We start from the raw sequence: 22,294 nt of genomic DNA, 5'->3' as shown, positions 1-22,294 counted from the left end.
CGCGTTATGTGACCGTTAAAAATGCCTTCTTTAATTTCGCAAGCACGATTCTTCATCGAATATCCGATAAACTAGGACCATCACATTATATCGTATCATAGGCGTTCTCGAATTATCCAGATAATCCGCTTTGAGTACCTTCTAAAACTTATCATACTTCGATGCTGAAAGGATTCCTATATCTCGGTTAATGTACTAATGGAGAAGAGATTAGGATGTACCTACTAATTGGATCGAGCATCAAGAACATCCATGAAGAGTACAGTAATATTTTTGCTGAATATTCAATTTATACAATGGCTTAAAACCTGCATCTTGCGTTTTATTCGTATTCCATTTATGCATCGTCATGCGGATGTTATTCATTGCGAAATGGGTACAAATACTTCGTATTATTCGAGTATTAAAATATTGAAATTTAAGCGAATTCTTTGATTCTTTTGGTACTAGGTATAGTTGATTCATGGTACAGGCGATCGTCAACTTCAGCCGCTATAACTGGTGCTATAGCCGTAGCTCGCATTCGTCGACTATTTCTACTGAATAGCCTTTGTTTTCACTACGTCATCAATTATCGTTTGGCTATTGTGGCGGTGAAAGTCAGACAATATAAAATTAGTGGTATTTTTCCTTGCGTAGTGAGTGCTTGGTATTGCTATACAATTTCCATTAAACATAATTAATTACGACCATTACATAAGTACAATGAATTATAATTTATATATGTAGGCGCAATTAATATAATTAATGTTAAACGGTCCTTCTCTTTTCGATTATACGCGCAAAATAAATTGTAAGTTTGCTCTTGGCGATAGAATTTTTCGTACATAAACGGATACATGAACGGAGCATACAAAAACTGCTTTTGAAAAAAAAAGGACTTGGGCATCGTTTCAACAATTCAATTTCTTAATTAAATAATCGTTAATACAGGCTCGCGCACGAACGATCCAAACGTACTTTTAGCTTTAATTAACACAAGGTACGACGCACTGGTCCAGAAAGTAACGTTGCAAGCGATGGAAAAATGTCGAGCCGCCCGAATCTTGCCTCCGAATGCAGCAAGAATTTTACAAACGTCCCTGACGATTTCAATTAGTCGTTGAGCTCTTGTGCGGCGTTTCGACTGTTCAAACGTTTGCCCGCTTTAATTAGTTCGGATTATCAAAGTTACCATTTCGCCTGACTTCATTGGAGGCCGAGTCTCGCGACAGGTAGCTCGTTGACCCAGAAACGACGCACTTTCAGCTACGTCCCGAATCTGAGTCACGACCGATTAAAATCCACTCGAGTCGGTAGCGCGCTTTCAATTGTCCAAATGCGATTCGATCGGTCGTACAGAGGCGAACTGAAAATTCCGAAAATCCCGGCTTCTCAAGAATCTCCTTCCCCGAGTATCTCGAACATCAACGATAGCGCAAGAGTGTCGCTAATCGGTAAAGTGCTCCCCTTTGTATCGACCAGCTCTTTCTTTTGGAGATAAAGCCTCGGCGGTGCGACAGCATTTCGCTTTCACAATGAAAAGTCGCCGAGCAGGGTGGAAGGTGGTCTCATGAATCCGGTCGACACGTCGACAAACGTATCGACGCGAGAGTCTGCTCGCCGTGAAGAAAAAGAAGAGCGAGAAAAAGAGCCTGGAAGAGTGGAGAGCGTTCGAGAACAGACAACAAGAAAAGATCGTGGAAAACGGAAGGTAGCCGCAACGCGTTCGGCGGCGCGAACCTCCAAACGCAGAAGTGTCTCTCGACCCTCTCGACCTGCTCAACCCTCTTGAAACGTGCAACTTGGACCGTAGATCGTTTTTGCCTCGCGAGAAATGGCGAGCGATTTCGGTCGAAGGAGGAACGGCGCGGCGTCATTCGGTAATGGAGTTAATATTTTAGCAGTGAGACACGAGGGAGGGGACTGGGCCGCATTACGACGCCGTTTACCTCGAGAACGCGACCGCCCCCGAGACTTCTTCGACCCTCGAGGGGAAATGACTAAAGAACTTCCTCGAGGAACTGGCTAGGGGGTCGCTCAGGGAACAACAGTCGCATACATTTTACGTCTGTTTCCATGACAAACGTTACGCGGAATTCTCTGACACTCGGCAGAACGAGCCGCGAGAAAAACAAAGTGCCTTTTCCTCTATCCTATTCCTTCGCCCACGAATTCTCCTTTCCTTTCCCTCGCGAAACCCACGTGTTCCGGAAGACGAGGCGGGAACGGGACAACTGTTTGCGAATCCAGCCTGGCACGTACGTCAACCCTTATTTCTTTCCGGGAAGATGCGACAACACGCCGGTGGTTCAGACTTCGCCTCCGACTTTCACAATTTCGACGATCCGTTTTGCCATCGTCGTTGTCAGCTGGCGTCTCTCCGCGATCGATTTACGTCGACAGCCATGATAAATCAGCCCCGATGAATATTATCCGACATCTACTATATGTATGCCATACATGCTGTGCGCGTAAATCTTCAGTGGAATGAGAATCGTTTCTTAGTTCCTATTCTACTGCAATTTGAAGAGATTGGCATATCCTGAGATGGTTCTAGTTACGTATGCAAATAGTTTCTACTGTAATAACTCAAACGAGATTCGAAGCAATCAATTCAACTTATACGAGTCCAAATGAAAAAAAGTTTCTAGTTGTCGATTTGTAAGTTAAGTTGTATAAACAATCGCGCGATTGATTGTAATTTTGGTTGGTCTGCATAGACCGTGGACGTAAATTGGACATGAAAAGACTGATCAATCTCGTGCGATAAAAGAGAACTTCGATCAACCTCGGTCAATTTAATGCACCTTCGATTAATCTTTGTAACATTAGCAACCGATATTAATCGATAAATCAATATTGTCAATTCACTTCTCATCTACGCAAATTGAATTTAAAGTGATCGTTTACAGGTTTGCGCGTTAAGTGTATCGACGATAATGCTGCAAGCTTGTTAGAGTTGTACTTGTACAGTTGAGGAGAACATGCCTACCAATTTCATTATCTTTTTTTACTATTAATTTACTACCTGCGTACGGTCTGCAATAACACAAAATATAAAGTATTTACTTTAAAGTACGAGGTATTTTAATTTTTTAATGTTTATGCAATCCAGCGATGTTAGAAAAATGGAACTAATTTAATTTTATTGACCACGGCTTTTTAAATGGTAAACCGAAGCCACGCTCTACTTATACATTCATTATTTTTACAGTGAATCAATTTTAACTGGAAAGCTCGTAAAAACACTGTGAAAATTGGCTAGCTGATATGAAAATTAAACATAAACACGCATTGTCCTTCGATCTGTATTTTTCCGTTAAAATGGTAGCACGGAACATTATCATTTACACGAACATAATTCATTTATGCGAAAAAATACATTTGTTCATATATATATATACACATATAAATTTACACGAATATTTGGTGGAAGTACGTGACAAAATATCGGTTTCACGTTAAAGCAAGCTTTTAACCCTTTGAGTGTTTAATCCGTATGTCGCCGCACATCGTATGAGCAACTTGATATGCTTGAACTAAATACTTTACGTCGTAAAAGAGATTCAGGTATTAAAATGCACTATAACATGCACAAGTAAATAAATGAAATTTTTGGAAACAAATACATTCTTCGATATTCTTAATTTACATGCTGTAGATTTAACGCAAAGTTGTTTTGTTGAAATTTTACTTACGATACTTACGATAAGATTGACTTTAAAAAATTTTTTACCAAACGATATATTCCTAATTAAAAGAACTAACTTTTGTCTGAAAACTTTTTTTCTATCTCTTACAGTTTCCGAGTTATAACACAAAATTCATCCGCTTCGGGTGTATTTGAGTAGCAAAAAATAATTGCGTAATATACACCTATACATTCTGCACATATTTCCAGTTTCATAATTTTTTGAATTCACGAATTGTGGTTCGCCCATTGTTAGATAACGCTGTGAGAGAAAAAGTGCATAAATGGAACATGATATTTTGCAAGAATTAAACGTTTCGGTCTAGTATATTTTAATATATTGATGCTCCAGGACGAAATATATAAAATTCACCTGATTCAACACGCTAATAAACCAATTCGCATGAAACCAATATTCATCAATATATTAGTATCAGTATAAGGTTGCTTTCGTGACTTTCTATTTCTCAATGACCATTTAGATTAAGATATGAAATAAGTGGCTGCGAGGAAATAGCCATACCGGTAGCAAAAGGATTTCGGTTGTCGTAATATTTCGCTTTTAATGTGGACCGTTACAGGAGGGGCGAGTTATAAAGTAAAAAGGCTCGTTCGTCTGTTCCGCCCGGTTTGTTCTGGACGCGCCGTGGCTACGAACGCTTGCAGCGATGATCTCGCCGATTCGTTTTATCACCCGTGATTCGTGACGCGAGATTTTAAGATGTATGATTGCAATTTGTTCCTGCCATTTGTTCGTGTGAGAAAGGAAGGTTTCGTTGGATTCGTTTTGCAAATTGCGGTTGAAAATTGTTTAAAAAATTCAGACGTCAATTTATAAGCAAATATATCGTAAACTTAAAGTTTAGAAAGTTAATTAACAAAGATTCCCTTGTGCAATGAAAAAATTGAACATTTGTTAAATAAATACCACACATTTTAATTCTCACGTTTCTTTAAATTATCCAGAAATTATTCCAATTCGATGTGATTCGGCATGTTAACTAATATCTTGAAAATTGTACGTACGAAACGGTTGCCATTATGAAAACAAAAATCTGAATGATCGTGAGGCAAATTAAAGATCGCTACTGCGCAGAAAATACGAACGAACGTTCGTAACTAAACGTGCTACGAATCCAAACTCTGCACAGGTAATGAAAGCTATTTCAACACAGCACCATCTGTTTTCTTCTCGTTCTGGCGTTGGCTGCTAGTTACCGGGTTACTTATCCTGTTCAAACATGGAAATCCTGGCAAGCTTTAAACGTTAGCCGTCAATCGGTGTAACGATTGCAGAAGGAACGGATCGTTCTATATCGGGAATTATAAAATAAGGATTGGCTTATGACAAATAACCTCTTTGTTAAATTCAAAGACGAAAGAATATATCAACGAGGAAGGTTATATACAACTGAACAAATATAATTGCACAAATAAATTTTCCTTCGAGATTAGCCTCGAGAAACGATTATTGCGAATTAACGAAGATATCAAGAGATACTTGCATATAACGTAGAAAAATATCAATTTTATGAGAAGATTTTCACTTTTCGGCGAAGATAACCGCTCTTTCAGAACACAATTTTAAAAAATGGTTCTTTATTCCTTAGTATAAGCTTCAAAAGTAGATGCAAAATTTCAACTAATTTTAGTTAGGATTCTTGAGTTGTAACCCGATTAAGCTTTTAGGCTGGGTATAAAATCTTTTCTACGTAATACAGAGAATCTTAAAACGTGAATAATACTTTCGTGAAAAATTCCTGATCGAAGAATTCCTAACGAATACGTCGAGTTAAGTTAATAAAGCTTGGAATAAGAGTAGTAATAAGCAAAATAATAAGAACGATAAGATATCGCTCATGAGGTAAGCCGAATGAATATTTACATCACGGATCAAATAAATTTCTTATTATAATCTTCGGGAGACCACAAGAATCTTTAAATTAATTATAAACTTCCGTCCATCAGTTACAAAATTCATAACCACCTTCTATCTTAAAGAAGAGTTTAGTAAAAAGCGCAATAGAAGAAGAAAGCCGCAGGAAACGAATAAAAAAATAGTCAGTGGTTTTATTAATTATTCATCAGGCGTCAAATAGAAGCATTCAGAGTACGAATTTAATCGTATAACCGATTCGACGTGAAAATGGAATAAAATTGCATAACGGGTAATTGTTACTTAAAAATGGTTATCTATATCGATAATTCCTGCATATATCTTTGGGATTGTTCTGGCTTAAACATTTTTCTTCGAAATAGAACATTACAAAATCATACTCTAAGAACGTTCGATTTTGTTAAACAACTAATCGTTGATTTCGCAAAGATCTTCACAGAGACGCAATGTTTTATCTCAAGTGCGTCTTCCTACCTTTTTATTTTTTCTTTCGTAAAACCCAACCCTAAAGCTGATGTCGCTCATTCGGAATGCAAGAAACGAGACCGACTAGATGGCGGCGAATAGCAACGAAGCAAATTGTTAACCAGCCGCTATATTTATGCATTTATTTATTAACCAAGTTTTATTTGTCCCTCGGGCGAAATAACGGGCGGCGAAAACAAGTGACGCTGTAGAGCGACAACTCACGGCCTGCCACCGCCAATTGCGACGATTCGTTTTATCCTGCGACGTCCTCGATCCGTCTACGTCGTACGTCAAGGCATGATAAATCAGTGTCGCGTTGATGGCGAGCATCGCGCGGCTGATAGGCAACCGTACCACGTCGTTTCTCCGTTGTCGATTCGCAGTAGTCGCGAAACCCTTTCTCGTCCCTCGCTTTTTACCATTTCTTCCTCTGTCGTTTGTCCTATCCTCTATTTCTCTCCCTCTTTCGTTGGTTCGCATATGTTCGCATTCGTCTTCTTGCCTTTTCTCTCGCCTCTGCCCCACGCCACACCATTTCATCTTAGCGAAACAATTGGAAATACGCGGCAAAGCTATTATCGCGGCGGATCATTAGACCGAATACCATACGCTAAAAGTAAATTGACAGAATGCGAACAATCTGTCGATGAAAAGTGGACCGGCGAAATTGAAGGAGAGCAGATGTAAATGAAATTGTTCGTTGTTTCGTTTCAAACTGCAGCTGCAGTCAATTACGACAGACTTGAATCATGTTACACTTTATTTTGAACAGCCATTCGACGAACGTATAGTGTATTTATTTTTAACGCAATTCTCCGCTATTTCCAAAACGTTTCTAGATTGGAGTAGTTGGATTCATCTTTCAATTTTGGAATAAATCTTGCAACTTTAATCAAGCATACCCAAAATATACGGCTATATTATTATTTAGTTCCTCTATCATATACTTACAAATATATATACACAAATGCAAGAGATTTAAGGATTTATATTTACTAATTTACCGAGATTATGTTGTGATTATTTATATAGAATATAAGAATAGTTGAAGGCTAGGCCAGAAGAACTTTTAATTACATTATGGTTCATCGGTAGGTTTGAGGCAACCTGCGATCATGTTTTCGTCGAATTTTACCGAATTCGGGTGAACGGCCAACCAGCGAATACTTAATAGCTACTTAATAAATCCGTAAAGCAAGGAAGAAAGTTCCTGTTTCAGTCCTCTGAGATGTTTCCGTGCTCATTTCAGTACAATACGTGAATAACGATAAAGCACCTCGGATTTACGTCGGATCTAGACGCGTTCTTCTCACGTCGTCGCTGCCGATTTATGTCAGCACTGTGGAAATAGTCGGTCTACTCGTCGCCGATATCTGGCGATCAATCTTTATCGCATACCGATGTCGATACCATATCAAGAACTATTTCAGACAATGCTTTAGACGTGAGTTCGATCACAATTCGAATCCAATGTTTCTTGATCGACTTCGACTCAAGGGAATGAAGTCGGAAGAGAGGAAGAGCGACGAAGAAATACGAAGAGACTGCGACCAATTGCGAGATTTAAGCAAACGTTAATTCTCGAGCAATCAGGCTGGTTGAATCGAATCGGCTGGTTCGAACGGTTGACAGCCGATGAAAAACTACAGTAATTCACTGCATTCTCATTTGCTTAATTGAAACCGCGAATCTGACTGGCACCTTTTGCGTCGGCGTTAATCTGGATAAAAAGTAAGGAATGGTCGCATGGCAAGCTCTTTTATGTACACGCGTATATAATTCGTCGGCATGAAACGATGAAACGCAGTAAAAGGCGCGTTTTTTTAAACGATCTCGATAACAAGCGCGCCTGAAATCCTTGCACTCCCTTTACTGCTCTCTAATTAATTATTTCCATTATTCTTATCAAGACGCGTCGACTGGTTGATTAAATCTCGCGTTTCCAGACGCTTTAAGAAGATAACATCACGGAATGGAATGGGTCGAAAGAGCCACAATGAGAAGCATCGTGACGCTGTATCATTTTTTATGCTACTTAACTGTTTGACCTGTCGGATACATCGATCATTTAATTAGAGTTTGGGTTTTACATCGAGGAAGTTGCTTCAGGTTTGTGTGATTCGAACAGTCCCCTAATTTTCTCAGTTATATAAATGATCTGATACAATTAATTGGGTGCTAATAGAAAAAACATCGATATGTCATATCTTTACTGTACTATCAGCAATTCGTTATGTATCGGTAACTATCGTATATACGATAGAGCGTATTCCATTACATAAATACCTTAATAATAACACGTTCTAATAATTCAAGCAGAATATCTGACAAATGTTTTTCTATTATAAATATATGCTATTGTTATACGACGTCGTATGTTGTGTTTTTCATAATTGAAGAAGAAGTGATTAAGATAAAAATCTTGATCTTATTAAGTAGGTATAATTACTTTAGTAATTGGCTTCGATATTAAGTCAGAATCATAAAGTTTAGTATATTTGTACATATTTAGTATTTGTGACATGATAAAGAAGGGCAACGCTTAAAAGTATCGTGTCGTCGTCGACAAATATACTTTGCATGTTTTACATTTAGAAAAGTACATTACAGCGTAAGTTATATGCGTTACGATATAATTTCTATTGGGGTTTAAACAATTTCTATAAGCAGTGCAAATTCAACTTGTCTGTTTCACAAACAGAGAGATCCATTGAAATAAAATTACACTATTCGTTTTAACTTCGTTCCTGTTCCACCTTCTCAAGATAGCTCAGCTCGCTCGTAATAATGAAATCAGGGATACGAGCAGCCTTTTGACAAGCGATCTTCATAATTAACGAAATTTCCGCGGCGTTAGAGCTAAAGGTAAATTTAAACAAGTAGTCGCTTGTAATAAAAAGCGGCGAGCCCCAGGATTAATCCAAAAAGAAAGTTCGAAAGTTCGCGTAGAACTTTAGCGGGCCATGAAGCGCAATTCTTTTTTTCCATCATTTTTTTTGCGAATCGCACATAAGCGTGTACGCGTTTAGTTGTCTCGTTAGGGAACGTAGTGGCATTAAAGGCAACCGTTCTTTTTTATGACCGACATCGACCGTCGTTGCTCGAAAGGACCTCACTGTCGGGAAATCTGCCCGCTAGATACAGAATTACTCGAAAAGGGAACGCCGGGGAAACTTTTGACCAAGCCCGAAACGGAACGTTCACAAAAGCTGCGTAACGCGGCGCGAATGGAAATAAAACGCGTGAGACAACGTAAAGTTTTCTCGCGTTACATGTTTGAAAAATCTTAGTCCACCGTAATCCCGACACGACGCTGGGAAAATTCTGTTTTGCAAACGGGCTGAAACATCTATGCTGCTGTGCCTAAGATTCAGTAATGAAAACTTCGCTCTTTAATTATTCCCCCTTTTCCCTAACGAATGGCTGACGAATGACGAAACTTGAAAAGCAAAAATTATTTCTGCTTTTTAACATTTCTTCCGTGAGAACTATCTTAATTTTTTTTTTTTATATTAATTCTAGAGTATGACCAAAGAAGATACTATGGCAAAGAAAATTACGTATTTCTGGCATGTTAAAGTTAAAAATATCGCAGGTATTTTTTAATGGTTTCAATTACTCGGAAGAAGTGATAATTTTAAATTTTTCGAACTTTTTGTTCTATTTAATTCCTACATATCCAATTTAATTCGTACTGATGCCTGTTATTTATATGAACAAGTTTCTTACTCTATTTGATTTATTTTAAATAAAAATCACAAATTGCGTTTCATTGCATTTTGAACGTAAATGATATAACGATAAATTCCTGAATTTAAATTAAAGTTGTCAGGGGAAAGTTTATATTTCGAAATACACGTTTGGCCTCAACACTCTTTGTGGAGCTTTTACGTTTAGTGAAACGATTCGTTCACCAAAACTATTTGTCTAATGGAGCTTGAAATTTAGACGAATGTCATTTTTAGACAATAAATTTCCCTAAATAAGATAAAATTAGTCGTCAATATTTTATTGCTTTTCTAGTATTATTATTGAACTTTAAGGAGGATAAGAACCGAGGTATTCCATATGGCATATAAATAATTTGGAACATTATTGTTTGCATAACCTGAAAATTAATATATAAATGAGATTAATTGATTTTCGTCGGAGAACTAAAAGTAAACGGTAACGCTTTTGTACGTTTTAAAAATATTTATTTCGTTGTCCTATATTTCGCTCCTTTTTAAGCACGTATTATTTATAATGAAAAGTATCATACATTCTCTTGTTGACATGGAATTTTCATTTAAAGCATGCAATGTAAATGCAACTCTCTTATATAAGAGGAATGTTTTAAAACTGTAAGCTTCTAAAATCCTGAGAATTTCGTGTTTTTACACAGTTGCCTTTTTACACAGTTAAATTTCTCCAACCTGTTTATAAACTTATCGATTTCACACGGATTCCGTTAGACTAGATCGCCAATAAAATGTTCTTGTTCAAATGTGTCGAACGTATATACGTGCTACGATACTATCCAACATATTAACGATATTAACTCATAGTTTCAAACGCTATCAATATTTCTAGCAATTGACTCGAATGCATTGGTTAAAAAAATAATGTGGAAAGAGTAGGTCCGCAAAGCCGAGGCTCTCAATCCTTCTCGCAATTTGCTTCTAACCATCAAACCGCAAGCCATGGCACAAAGTGTTTCTAAAAACTTCCTTTCTGTTAGCATTTACCAGTGAGCAAAGCTGCGCAACCACGGACCGCCATTTTCACTCCGTAACAATCTCGTCAGCAAGAAGGTCTGTAGATTTTTGTCCATTACTACAGCGTCCTGATCTTGCAAACCACGATACGTCTACAGAGCGATCAGCTCGAGGCACTTTGTCTCTCGAGCCACGAACCTTCATTCTCCTCTCCGTTAAGCGTACCAACGAGCTTTTCACGCGCGGCAGCGTACCGGTACTCTAAGGATAGAGTAGTTACGGTTCTTCGTGAATTTCGAAGCGCTTTCGAGATAATGCCAGCGTACCGGAGCGGCACATTTAGTCGAAGACAAAAACAAAACAAGAGGGTAATTTCATTGATGGCGATCAATGCCAGAGGACGCGGACAAAAATGATGGCGCGGCCGTTGCATAGGGATCTAGAAAGTAAGTGTACAGCCGTAGCAGGCGGCGTTAACGAGTGGCATCGCTCAGCTGGAGCTTAAACCCTCGTTAGGAAGCTAACAACCGACCATATGTCTTGTAAATCGCTGGTCCACGTGAAGCAGCGCGCTCGAATCTACGAATTTATGCGGTCGTCGAACGCGGCCAATCCAAACGATCGACCGGAGAACGAGCTTTCGAACAAACAAAAACGCAACGTCCCTAGCTGCAAATAGCTCGACCGTGCGGCGACAAACCGCGCCTGAGTCGCACGTTGCTTGGACGCATTGCGCGCGACAACCTTCAGTTTCGATCGAAAACTTTCTGTTCCTCCAAGTTTTTTCGAAGGAAAACGAATACTAGAGGTTGGTCGCTGAGGCTAGAAAACGGAACGACCGCCGCTCGATTTTCAATTATCGTAGCCCCGTTTGCGATTTAAACGATGCGATGGTCCCCTAGACTGTTATGGGGGCTTGTTCTCCACGATCGATCGCCGACCGATTCTCCACTCGTTGGAAATCGAGTTTGGATTAAGCTTCGACGACGTCCTCTATTCCTAGTACTCCTTGTACGGAAGCATCGTTTTCCGCGTTCCGATAACGCCCGTGAAACGACAAGTCGTAATCTCATTTATCGTGGACCTCTCTAAAGAACAGACAGAAAACGAAAGAGAGAAAGAAAATGGAAGCGAGGGAAAAGGTCGAAGATCATCCCTTTTAGTTCGGACAACGCGCATTTCCAGCATAAGAAATCTCACAGAAGTTTTCATGCGTTCCGCGTAGGAAACTGTTACATCAACTCGATCGCGACACCTCGTACTACTTTGGCTACGAATGCTCTATTTTCGCGTAGAATGACAAATCTCTTGAATCTTCTTCGACACACTGGCTCAAGCATGTAGAGAATAATTTTTCTCCAGCCTTGAGATTTAAATTGCACTCGAAACTGTGCTCGAGCAGCTCTTAAAAGTCTTGTTACCTTACAATGATGTAACACCCTGACTCCCTCTGTCTCGACTTGTTCGCTCCTCTTACTACATCGTTATATCACGTTTGATATTCAAGTACATTCTTTTGTATTTTATCGATAAAACGAAACGGCTAAGATACAGGGCGATTTGATGTATAATTTGATAATAAAAGAATTACTACACAAGATACTCGATTTAAGATTAAATAAGGTCTTTAATTTTAATAAGGTTATTTTGTAAATAAATAGTGCATGAAGTATGTCCCATGACATTTTTTCGCAACACTAATTTCAAACACGGTAAACGTGATTAGTTACTCTTGCAATTTGCATACTAGAATTAGATGTTTCAACGCATACATCGACCAAGAACTACGTATTACTATTACTACTACTAATACTAAAAATAAGCATAGTAACAAAGTAGTAACAAGATTGACATCTCAAACTGTGAATGATCCAGAGAATAGAAAACCATTTGTAGTTGCTCGCTTTTATGACAAATTGCCGAGCACGCGAACAATATGACTACTTGAATGAAATCCTCGTAATGAGCATGATAAGCCTTAAACCCGAAAATCCTAAAAGATGTTTAACATATCTATGTTATAACGGGTCATTCCTAGATGTACCATTTCCTCATTTCACTTCTCTTTTGGTGATTCTATTTTTTACTTTGCTATAATAGTTTTATAAATTAATGACTAAAACAAACTCTTGAATAAAAAATACTTAAGTAAAAAAAGTCAAGAATAAATGTACTTACTGAAAAAGAGGATAAAATCCAATGAAAATAATATGAAATTGAACGAATAATAATTGATTTCAAATGAAATATTTAATAGAAATATTCTCAGGCAATCCCTTCATCAAAACATATTCTTTGAGAACAAAGAAGTAGCGCGATTTGCCTGTCGCGAGGTGTTTTCTTGCACGTGAAATTTGATATCCTTGGACGGATAAAATTGAACTCGGGATCAATCACAACGAGACGTGCACTATGCTCGCCAAAAATTCTATGTAATACAGCCAGCCACCCGTGTCGATTCGGACCTTCCATCCTACGAGACATGATTGAGTGACCAAAAGAACAAAAATGCATGCGACTCACCATTAAACGCCAAGAACGTTATCATCGATGTCGTTGTGGTTCAGGAGAAGTCATTATGAAGACCGTCAGTAAATAGGAATCACCGAATCCCACTGCAAGAGACGAAGACTGGAAGAAATCTGTAACAAAGTACAGAATATTACGATTTGTTCATAAAGACATTATTAATTCTTTAAAATGTGTGAAATAACAAAAGATTGACGTCGATTAAACGAAGAAAGAGGAGTAAAGACTTTAACAGAACATGTTAAATATTATAATTTGTTCTTAACATCATACTGTTGATTGTTTAAAAAATTTAGGACGATGAGAATTAAAACTCTTCGAACTTGACAATAAGAAGAACTGAAATTCTCATAAAGACTAGTTACTATAGAAATTGGAATTCTGATATAAAAAATAAAAACTTAGAAATGACTTTAATGACATCTAAACCAAGTTAAATATCTTTTTATTTAATTAATATACTTAAATATTATTATGGACAGTAAAATATTTCTTAATATCGGGAAATGCCTATGAATATTTCGTAATGTAATTGATTTGTAAAAATTTTGCTCTGAATGTCTCGTCATTAGAGATGTACAGAGAGACATGTACTTCGAAGTAATAAAATATGGCGTGCTTTCTTCGTCGGTTAAGCACAGCTGCGCAATACCAAAAAAATGCAATGCGCAGAACGTGTCTGTGATTATTGAAAAAAGTGACTAACAGCATTATTACTGGAAATTCGCGACATACATACGTAGCAAAATGTAAAAAGTATTTCAATATCTTATTCAAATATGCTTTCTATTATTTTAAAATAAATTAAATATTACCATCCATAATCCAAATATCCATAAAAGGTATCGGATTCATCATCGATTATGGCGTCCGTTTGAGTTTCATGGCGTACCTGTAATACCTCGAAGTACGTGCAAAGAAAACGTACGTTAATTAAACGAAGTTAACACTAGTGTATTTATGGGGTGAAAGAGTGATTATGAAAGTACATACTACGTAGTAGAAAGATCGGCACTAATCGTAAAGATACACGGACACACATCTAATCGCTTCGATTATCCACACTAGAATGACACCCCGCGCCGCGATTTACCAACGAACTTCGATTTGCAAGAAGTGGGGGGGCTCACCGGCAAGCCAAGAGTAAATAAACTGTGCTCAAGGATATATATGTTGTCAGTAGGAAGCATATTCTATACCTAATAAAGAAACGATAGGTCGGACTGAAACGTGAGATGAACGTTGAAAGTAAACACACATGAGGTAATATGTATAATTTAGTCTGACGAAATTTATGCAGTTGAAACGTGAATATCTAAGCATAGAAATTTGATATAGGTAAGTGTCGTAATTTAATTAGGTTAAATAAACATAATTAATAGGTAGAAATCATATTGGAACTTTATAGCATTTAATTTTCATTTAATATATAAGTAATATTAATGTAAAAATCATATAGCATTCTTTTTTAATATAACCTATAAAATAATCAAGTATGTGTTTTGTTAAATGAAGATTTAGGATAGTCGGTAACAAGAAATTATAAATAATCGTGTTTAACTTTCTACAAATATGAGAATTAGGCCACATTTTGTCTAGAATTACTCTATATTCAAATGTACGCCTTATCAAAGTTATCAAGTTATCAAAATAATCTAAATATTATATGCTAATATTTATCATCACTTAGACATTTTGCCAACAGAATTTTTATGAGATACTTTACACTTTTTTCATGTATTTGTTAATTTTTTAAAAAATTAACTGCCTTTTTTTCTACTGCTCTTCTCGATGCTTTTATCCGCGATATTATATTACATCGTGTAAATGAGAATTTTCGCAAAATATGCAATATGTACATATGTACGAATTTCCACATTTATTTGGGTGTAATATTTAGGTAATAGTAAATTTTATTTTATTTGCGATACATTCTACTATTTAAACAAAAAGCCAACCCCTACGTATTTTAGAATGCTATATAATGTTAACGTTTATCAAAATTGGTTCGTTACGCTTTATTTATTTTGAGCAATAAGCAGAATAGCAGAATTTCAATAATTTTAACGTTGGAATATCTTTTTGAATAAGAATAGAGTGTTAAAATAGTAATTATGCGTAACGAACATAGAATATCATGTTCAAAAGATCATATTGTATCATATTAATCAACTCGATTCGTTTTGTAACTTTCGTTCTTATCTTTATATTTTAATAAAATACAACAAACAAAATATAAAACATTCTGATATAAAAAAGACGAGCAATTCGATCATCTACGATTCTAGTAGTTAACAGTCACAGAATACAAATGTCATGTACTTCCCTCAAAATTTATTTCTTCAATTCATTTCTCCAATTCATTATTTCCTCTATATAGCAATGAAAGTTTTCTCGCAGTTATCGACAGTATTCCATGCTGGTTTCTCGCCGTACATTTTCTCTCGTTCCGCTCGATTTCCGATCAAAAGACGTAGACAAGCGGGACTTTATTTAATGAATACAATGAACGTGGGTCCGGTGCTTCTTTTTCTTTCCTTCCTAACCTCATCCACTCCCCGTCATAATGAAAAGTTCCCTCATAAAGAAAGCATGTACTATGGCATGACTTCATTCAGGTACTCTTTAAATTTTCAGATAACCACCGAATGGCTCATAATCCAGCGGCATGTCGCGCCTATCGTTCCAAGCTCGAAAGATAAATAGAAGCACGGGGACCAGCACCGCCTCGAGGGCATTACGTCGCTCGTTCTCTTTCACGCGCAGGTTGGTATACCTCGAATTTGCATTGCCCAGACAACGGCAGTGCTGCTGTCTGTACCCAACGAAACTTCAAGCCTGCCAACATTTCTAGCTTCCGTTTCGACAGCGCGTCACTCTCTCGTTGAAAATGCGAATACTGGTGAAAAGGAAATGGGGAGAAAAAAAGAATTGGTTGCACCTAATATGTAAACCTGAATATACATAGTAATACAGTGATTAATGAATTCTCGATTCGAAAGTTTTTTATTTGTTTAAATTTTATATAAGAAATGCGTTGTGCTGTTACAATATATTACATAGGAAAGTCTTGTACAGGCTATGGTTTTAATTTGTCGTGTTTTATTAGAGAAGTAAAGCTCGCGTGCTTCGACGGTAAGCTCGCACTTGTCCTTGCGTGCAAGTGTTTCGAGTTACGTTTTTAGCTAGATGTTCTGATCTTCTTTTCTTATGACGAAGGCGTACTTCGTAATTTTAATTACAACTATAATTACTCGTAGTGATATGAGATAACAAATATGATGGAGAGGTTGATACAATTGTATGGATACAAAGGAACTAATATTACTTCAGAGAAAAAAAAACTTATGACGACTAAAACATTACCTGTGATGATTGATGACGATACATAAAGCGATTTGATTATTATTAATGAGTTTATTAAATGTTTAAAAGAATTATTACTTAATTACTATAAATTAGATTACTTAATTGCAAAATAAGGTATCGATTTTAATATTATTAAAAATACACATTTTTCTGCTAGAAATCCTACATCTAACGAGGTAACGCTGATGTATCAATACCCACTTATCCATTTAGTGATAACTATATATTATTATACATGATAACTGTGTTATACAAGTAGTTCGCTGTACTGAGAGATCGCAGTTCTGAACAAATCTATCGAGTTGTAAGACCGATTATGCGAGGTGAAGCGACACGATGTGACGATGTTATCGGTGCGCTACATGTTAAATTAATTAGGTGCAGTTGTTTTCTGTTTTGTTGTCGTATGAAATATGATTTATTATTGCAACTATTTACAGCTATCGAAAGTAATATAAAAATTTTGAGTATACCAACAACTTTAGATCCGCCGAAGATTCTTCGAGGCATTGAAAAATAATTCAAGGTAGATGTATAGTATGTACTTGTTAAAAACTCTATTTCTATTAGGAATTCATAAGGAAACTTGATATTAAATTTAATATAATACTCATACTCTACTTATTGAAAGAGCATGAAAAGTTGTTTTAACTTTCTGAAGTTCTCGATAATTCTATAAAAAGAAACCACGAAATGACGAAGAGAAGAAAACAAAAAGGTGTATTGGTAACTTTAGTTCATCAAGCGTGTAGATGGTCTGACAACATAGCGGGAAAATATTTTAAGAAGAAATTAGGTCGACGACGAAATTAAGTTTTAGTGTAACTTTCTCAATAACCGTTACTTTCTTTCCTCTCTTTATATTTTTTTGCCTTATATTTTAATAAATTTTGCTTTCATGGATGTACTAGCATTTATCGTAATTTTACTTTAATAAAGTTTTATGATTAAAATTGTACGTGTGGTATTTTCAGATATAATATTCAGAATATATTTGATTTATTATTAGAAAAGAGATAATTAAGAAAACTAGTATGTATAGAAAACTAATGTGAAATTGATTCAAATATACCTTATTCTTAAAAGTTCTTTTTGTTCAACGATTAAAAATAGATAATAATTGATCTTATTTCAACTACATTTGACGTCTCGTCATTTGCGTTTGGTCCTCTGCCTGTGGATCTTCAAGTAAACGGGATAATTTCTTGACCCCGCAGGCATCTTACATTCTCATACCTATGTCCAATTGAATTCGGAAGTGCATATACCAATTGTTGGTCAGCGTCCAGACATACTGATATCAGACCAGGAAATGTTCCGGTATCGACCGCTTTACCTGTGAAACTATGCGAACATACAGTGACTGAACCGACGCTGAAGGAACTTCGTTACGTCAAAACCAAAGTGATCTGTAAATTGATTTCGCTATTTAAACAAAAAGCAGCCTTCAGCTAATAACTCAACACAAGTATTCTTTTTAACCTACGTGTTTATTTACTATCCTATTATATTTGGAATCATTATACATAATGTATTTTTAATGAATAGAGCCACTTTAAGAAAGATGTCTAAAAAGTAGTTACATAAAATATTTCTAATGAAAATGCGACACAATGATCCGTTTGCATTTTATTCCTTTTTGATATGCAATTAATACTGATTTATTTCTCTACTTTATCGAGATATATTATTCAACTACAAATCTGATTTTGTTGAATGATTTCCATTATCCTATGTAATAAATTATCTCTTATAACTAAATGTAGTTATGCCTCGTTAATATCGATTAATAAGGAGTTGTAATATTGACTCTGTCACAGTGCCAATTCTCAGAAATAATCCAAACGAAGGATTATCGTGTTCTAATCTCGGCTCAGGTCTGTAGAATAAATAGAACGACTAAATCCGCGTAAGAGAACAAATCCGCCGCTGTTTGGAGCTCGAAATTAACAAACGGCTAATCATCACATTGGTTGATAAAAAGTGAAATTCTGTGAAAATATGATGGAATTTATGTAGAGTAAGTCAAGAGTGTAAGTTTTTCAAGGTTTTGAATGACGTTCCTGAATATATTTTAAGAACGGCTATATCTGAAAATGAGATTTATCGAAATAGAAAACTTTCGCAAAAAGTGTTATTTTACTTGGATAAAAATGATATCGTAACGCCACGTTAAACATAATTAAACATAGTGAGATAATTGCTAATAGTGAATACATAAAAGAAAAATCAATAGCTATCTAAAGATCCAAAGCGAATTTATAGGAATCTGGCGATTGAAATAAGGTGGATAACAAGTGGGATAGGGTAATAGAAGTATCCCATTAAATGAGGAGTAAGATTCAATGATGTGAATACCTGAAAGAGGAGGGTTGAGTTCCAACGGATAATGAATCTATAAAAAAAACCATAGAGACAATTCCAATCCACTTTACCTGATTCAATAGCTTTCGAGCAACTATTTGAAACACGGAGCACTATTCTTGAACATTCGTGCGTGAATCATACTTATCGATGTTTGACATCCTGATTAAAGAGAAGACGGGTGAATAGCGCTTATAGAATATCATATACAGCACCGTTCAAGTTATCTCTGTTATTATCCCTGTTTCACCTCTATACCCTTGTTTTAGTTATTTGCCTTGGTTATTAATTTTATGCTCTCACTAACTATTTCTCGATAGACAAATAGATAGAATAGATAGAATAGATGAATTTTTTGATAGATATGTGAAAATAGTTAAAAACATTTTAAAACGTGTATTTGCTGTTGTTGATCAACAATTACTCAAAGAATGAGGTAACAAATGATATTATAATATCTAATATTATATTAAAACAGATTACTATAGTCTTCAGTTTGCTTTACTATTTTGCACCATTCACTAATGAATGAATAATAAAAATATTGTTGCTTAGCGTAGAGCGAACGATAATGAAAGAAGTGTTAATTAAATTTCTACGTACATTGAAATTCAATAATCTCGATGGACTAACGGATATAAATATTTCAAGTTAAATCATAAATATTTCAAAACGTCGAATGTGATATTAAAGTAATTTTAGCTCCATTTCGTGCAACATATGCAGACTATATTTAAATAATTAAATCCGTAAAATTATATATGAATGTAATGTGCAATGGAAATAAATTGACATATTTTATTCAGAAGGTATCTGAAATACTTTTGATGGTACCGTTTCCATGTCCGAAATTGTATTTTATATGGTAATGTTAAGGAAAGCTCGTGACATATATTTTTTAATTAATTCTATCTCTTTATCCATGTCATTTTTGTTCGAGCATATTAAAAGTACATTCGTTTTAGCACGTCGTCTCACCAGTTACATAGAGTTATTTCAAAAACGGAAGTTTTTATTTGTACCCGTATTGTTTAGTTTCATTCAATTCTTCGTTCTCAACCATCGCCACCAATAGCATCGCTGTCATTGTGTTAACGTTTATGTCTGTCATGTAAATAACACAATGACGTCTGTACATTCTAATTTCTAATTTTTGGTACGTACACATTTTTAACCTTCCCTTCGCGTAGCTCGTATTTCCATATCACTCGTGGTTTTACGCGCTCGCCTGTTTCAGTTTGTGCCACTCCGTGAAATATATCATCTTCGTCAATGCAGGATCGCGTCGCGATTTTGAATTGTTTCGCTTAATTACTTCGATCCAGGCCGAATCGGTCGTCTACGGAACAAAGTGGCCGCGCGCCAAAGCGTATTGCATCGTGCGTTCATTGTCTCCAGCGATGAATGCTGCTGTGAACTTTTTTAACGAACATTGTTTTGTCCTTCGCTTTTTGTTTTGTTTTGGTTCCTATGGTTGACGAATAACCTTTGTAAGGTAAATATAGTTGTTTCTGCCACTCCGAGCGAATGACTTGTTTTGGAATAAAAAAGCGATTTTTACACGATAGGGTGCGAACGCCGAAACGGCATGAATACGAATGATAAATGTGTTCGATAAGTGATAATTTCTTAAATGACTCTTGATTATGAGATTCTTCAAACGAGTGACTTTTGTCAGATGTTTTCGATTATTTCTGTCAAAATAATTTGTTCGATGTTATTTCTGAAGATGAAAGAATAATACGACAAAGAAAATTGCAAATTAGAAAAATATACTGACAGTTTGCAGTGGAGAAAGAACCACGTCTCTGAACGAATAGTTTAGAAAAAAAACTAAAAAAGAAAAAAGAAAACAGACGAGTCAAGGTAAGAAAGTAAAGAGGGAAAGGAAACACTTTCATAGTTGGTCTGCGACATATGGAAACGCTCTGTAAATACTATTAATCGGTCGGTGGTTTCGCATTAATTCGAGCGCGCTATAAACAGGACGCATGGTTGGCTGCCGTGGCAGGGTGTGAAAAAGCCATTCAAAAGTCGACCAGACTCGACTCGCGACACTTTGCAAGAACCTCTTTACGCTTCGAGCATTATGCGCACCGCCTTAGCGAAACGACATGCGCAAACACGCGACTCCCTCGTTTAACGTACACTTGTTAATTAGCGATAGAGGGAGAACGTGGCGTCTCGCTTCTTGTCCGGTTAGCCGACGGAGTGGCTGTTAATGCACCGCGCAAAAACCACCCGTTTAAGAAAGAATAGCGACGGTAGATTTCAAGTTCGTTCTAAGATTGAACAATGAATTATAGTAAACAGTCTTTTTGATGAACTAATCTATATATAGTGTATTATTAACAGCGAAAATAATATAAATTGAATAACGAAAAAATAAGAAAAGTGTCTTGGCAAAATTATTATCCTGGATTCGTATCCCATCTGCTAGAAAATACCATTACATTATCTTAATTTACCTTTTTACGCCTTTACTAAAAAGGAGCAAAGGTTTTAGATCGTGACACAGAAAGTCAATCAATCCTAATGAAAGTTTTGAGGTTTTCACAGCCTGGATTGTTTGAACTATTAATCGAAGCTTGCGAGTTTAAGCTTTATCCAATTGTTTTCGCGTTCTAGCACTTCGCTAGTTACGGTTAGTTTTATTAGGCTTCCCAAGACACACTCACGCTGCTATTGGTCATTTAGTTTGTGTTTATAAGTTAGCTGTATTCACGTCGCGGATCAATGGTGAGCACCAGGTTCAAAGAACGTAGAAGATGCATTATTTGGTGTACACATTCAGCTGTACCAGAAAATCACAACACTGTGAAGTACAAAATCAAATTTGAAAAAGCCAGAATCGAATCCCATAAAACTGGGGAATATCTTCTAAGAAGATATAGCAAAGAAATATACCATAGGAATAGATAAATGTTCAGAAAACTTCAACAAAGTATCTGCATGTCAATCATATGGAAAACAGTGTTGCCTATGGTCCAATTGATCAATCTTGCTGCAACTATTTTCGATTTGTATGTTTTTTTATTTTTTGAGTACATTATTTTAATATCAAAAGATATCTCGAGTTTGAGGAATCAAATTCGTTTGATCGCCATGTATCTGTTTAATCTCTTAAATACGATGCGCCACTATAGTGGCTTTCGCGAATGTCATCTTACATTACGACGCACCACTATAGCGAATCACTCTACTGACTCATTTGTCTTGCTTCACACTTTTTTCTTGCAACGTTCTATAACAGTGTTAACCCCTTCCCGTGCCATTTAGTTCGACGAAACTCGGGCC

At 36.3% G+C, this 22,294-nt stretch overlaps 1 protein-coding gene across 3 annotated transcripts in view; it reads right to left on the bottom strand.

Moving 5' to 3' along the window:
• Positions 1-22,294, bottom strand: part of LOC117160516 (glutathione S-transferase 1-1-like) — a 157,410-nt gene that overhangs the window by 88,045 nt on the left and 47,071 nt on the right. For 2 of the 3 annotated variants that reach the window (XM_076624908.1, XM_076624909.1), the window contains exons 1-3: positions 14,258-14,335; positions 14,080-14,165; positions 13,259-13,377 (exon numbers count right to left, since the gene is read on the bottom strand). The gene's annotated coding sequence lies outside the window, so the exon portion shown is untranslated. Of the gene's footprint in view, positions 1-13,258; positions 13,378-14,079; positions 14,166-14,257; positions 14,336-22,294 lie in introns of those variants that run through there. The other variant, XM_076624910.1, reaches the window with a different exon arrangement.

This window comes from Bombus vancouverensis, chromosome 15 (genome assembly GCF_051014615.1).
Source record: "Bombus vancouverensis nearcticus chromosome 15, iyBomVanc1_principal, whole genome shotgun sequence".
In the NCBI taxonomy this organism is placed as follows: domain Eukaryota; kingdom Metazoa; phylum Arthropoda; class Insecta; order Hymenoptera; family Apidae; genus Bombus; species Bombus vancouverensis.
This window is presented reverse-complemented; position numbering and strand designations above follow the sequence as displayed.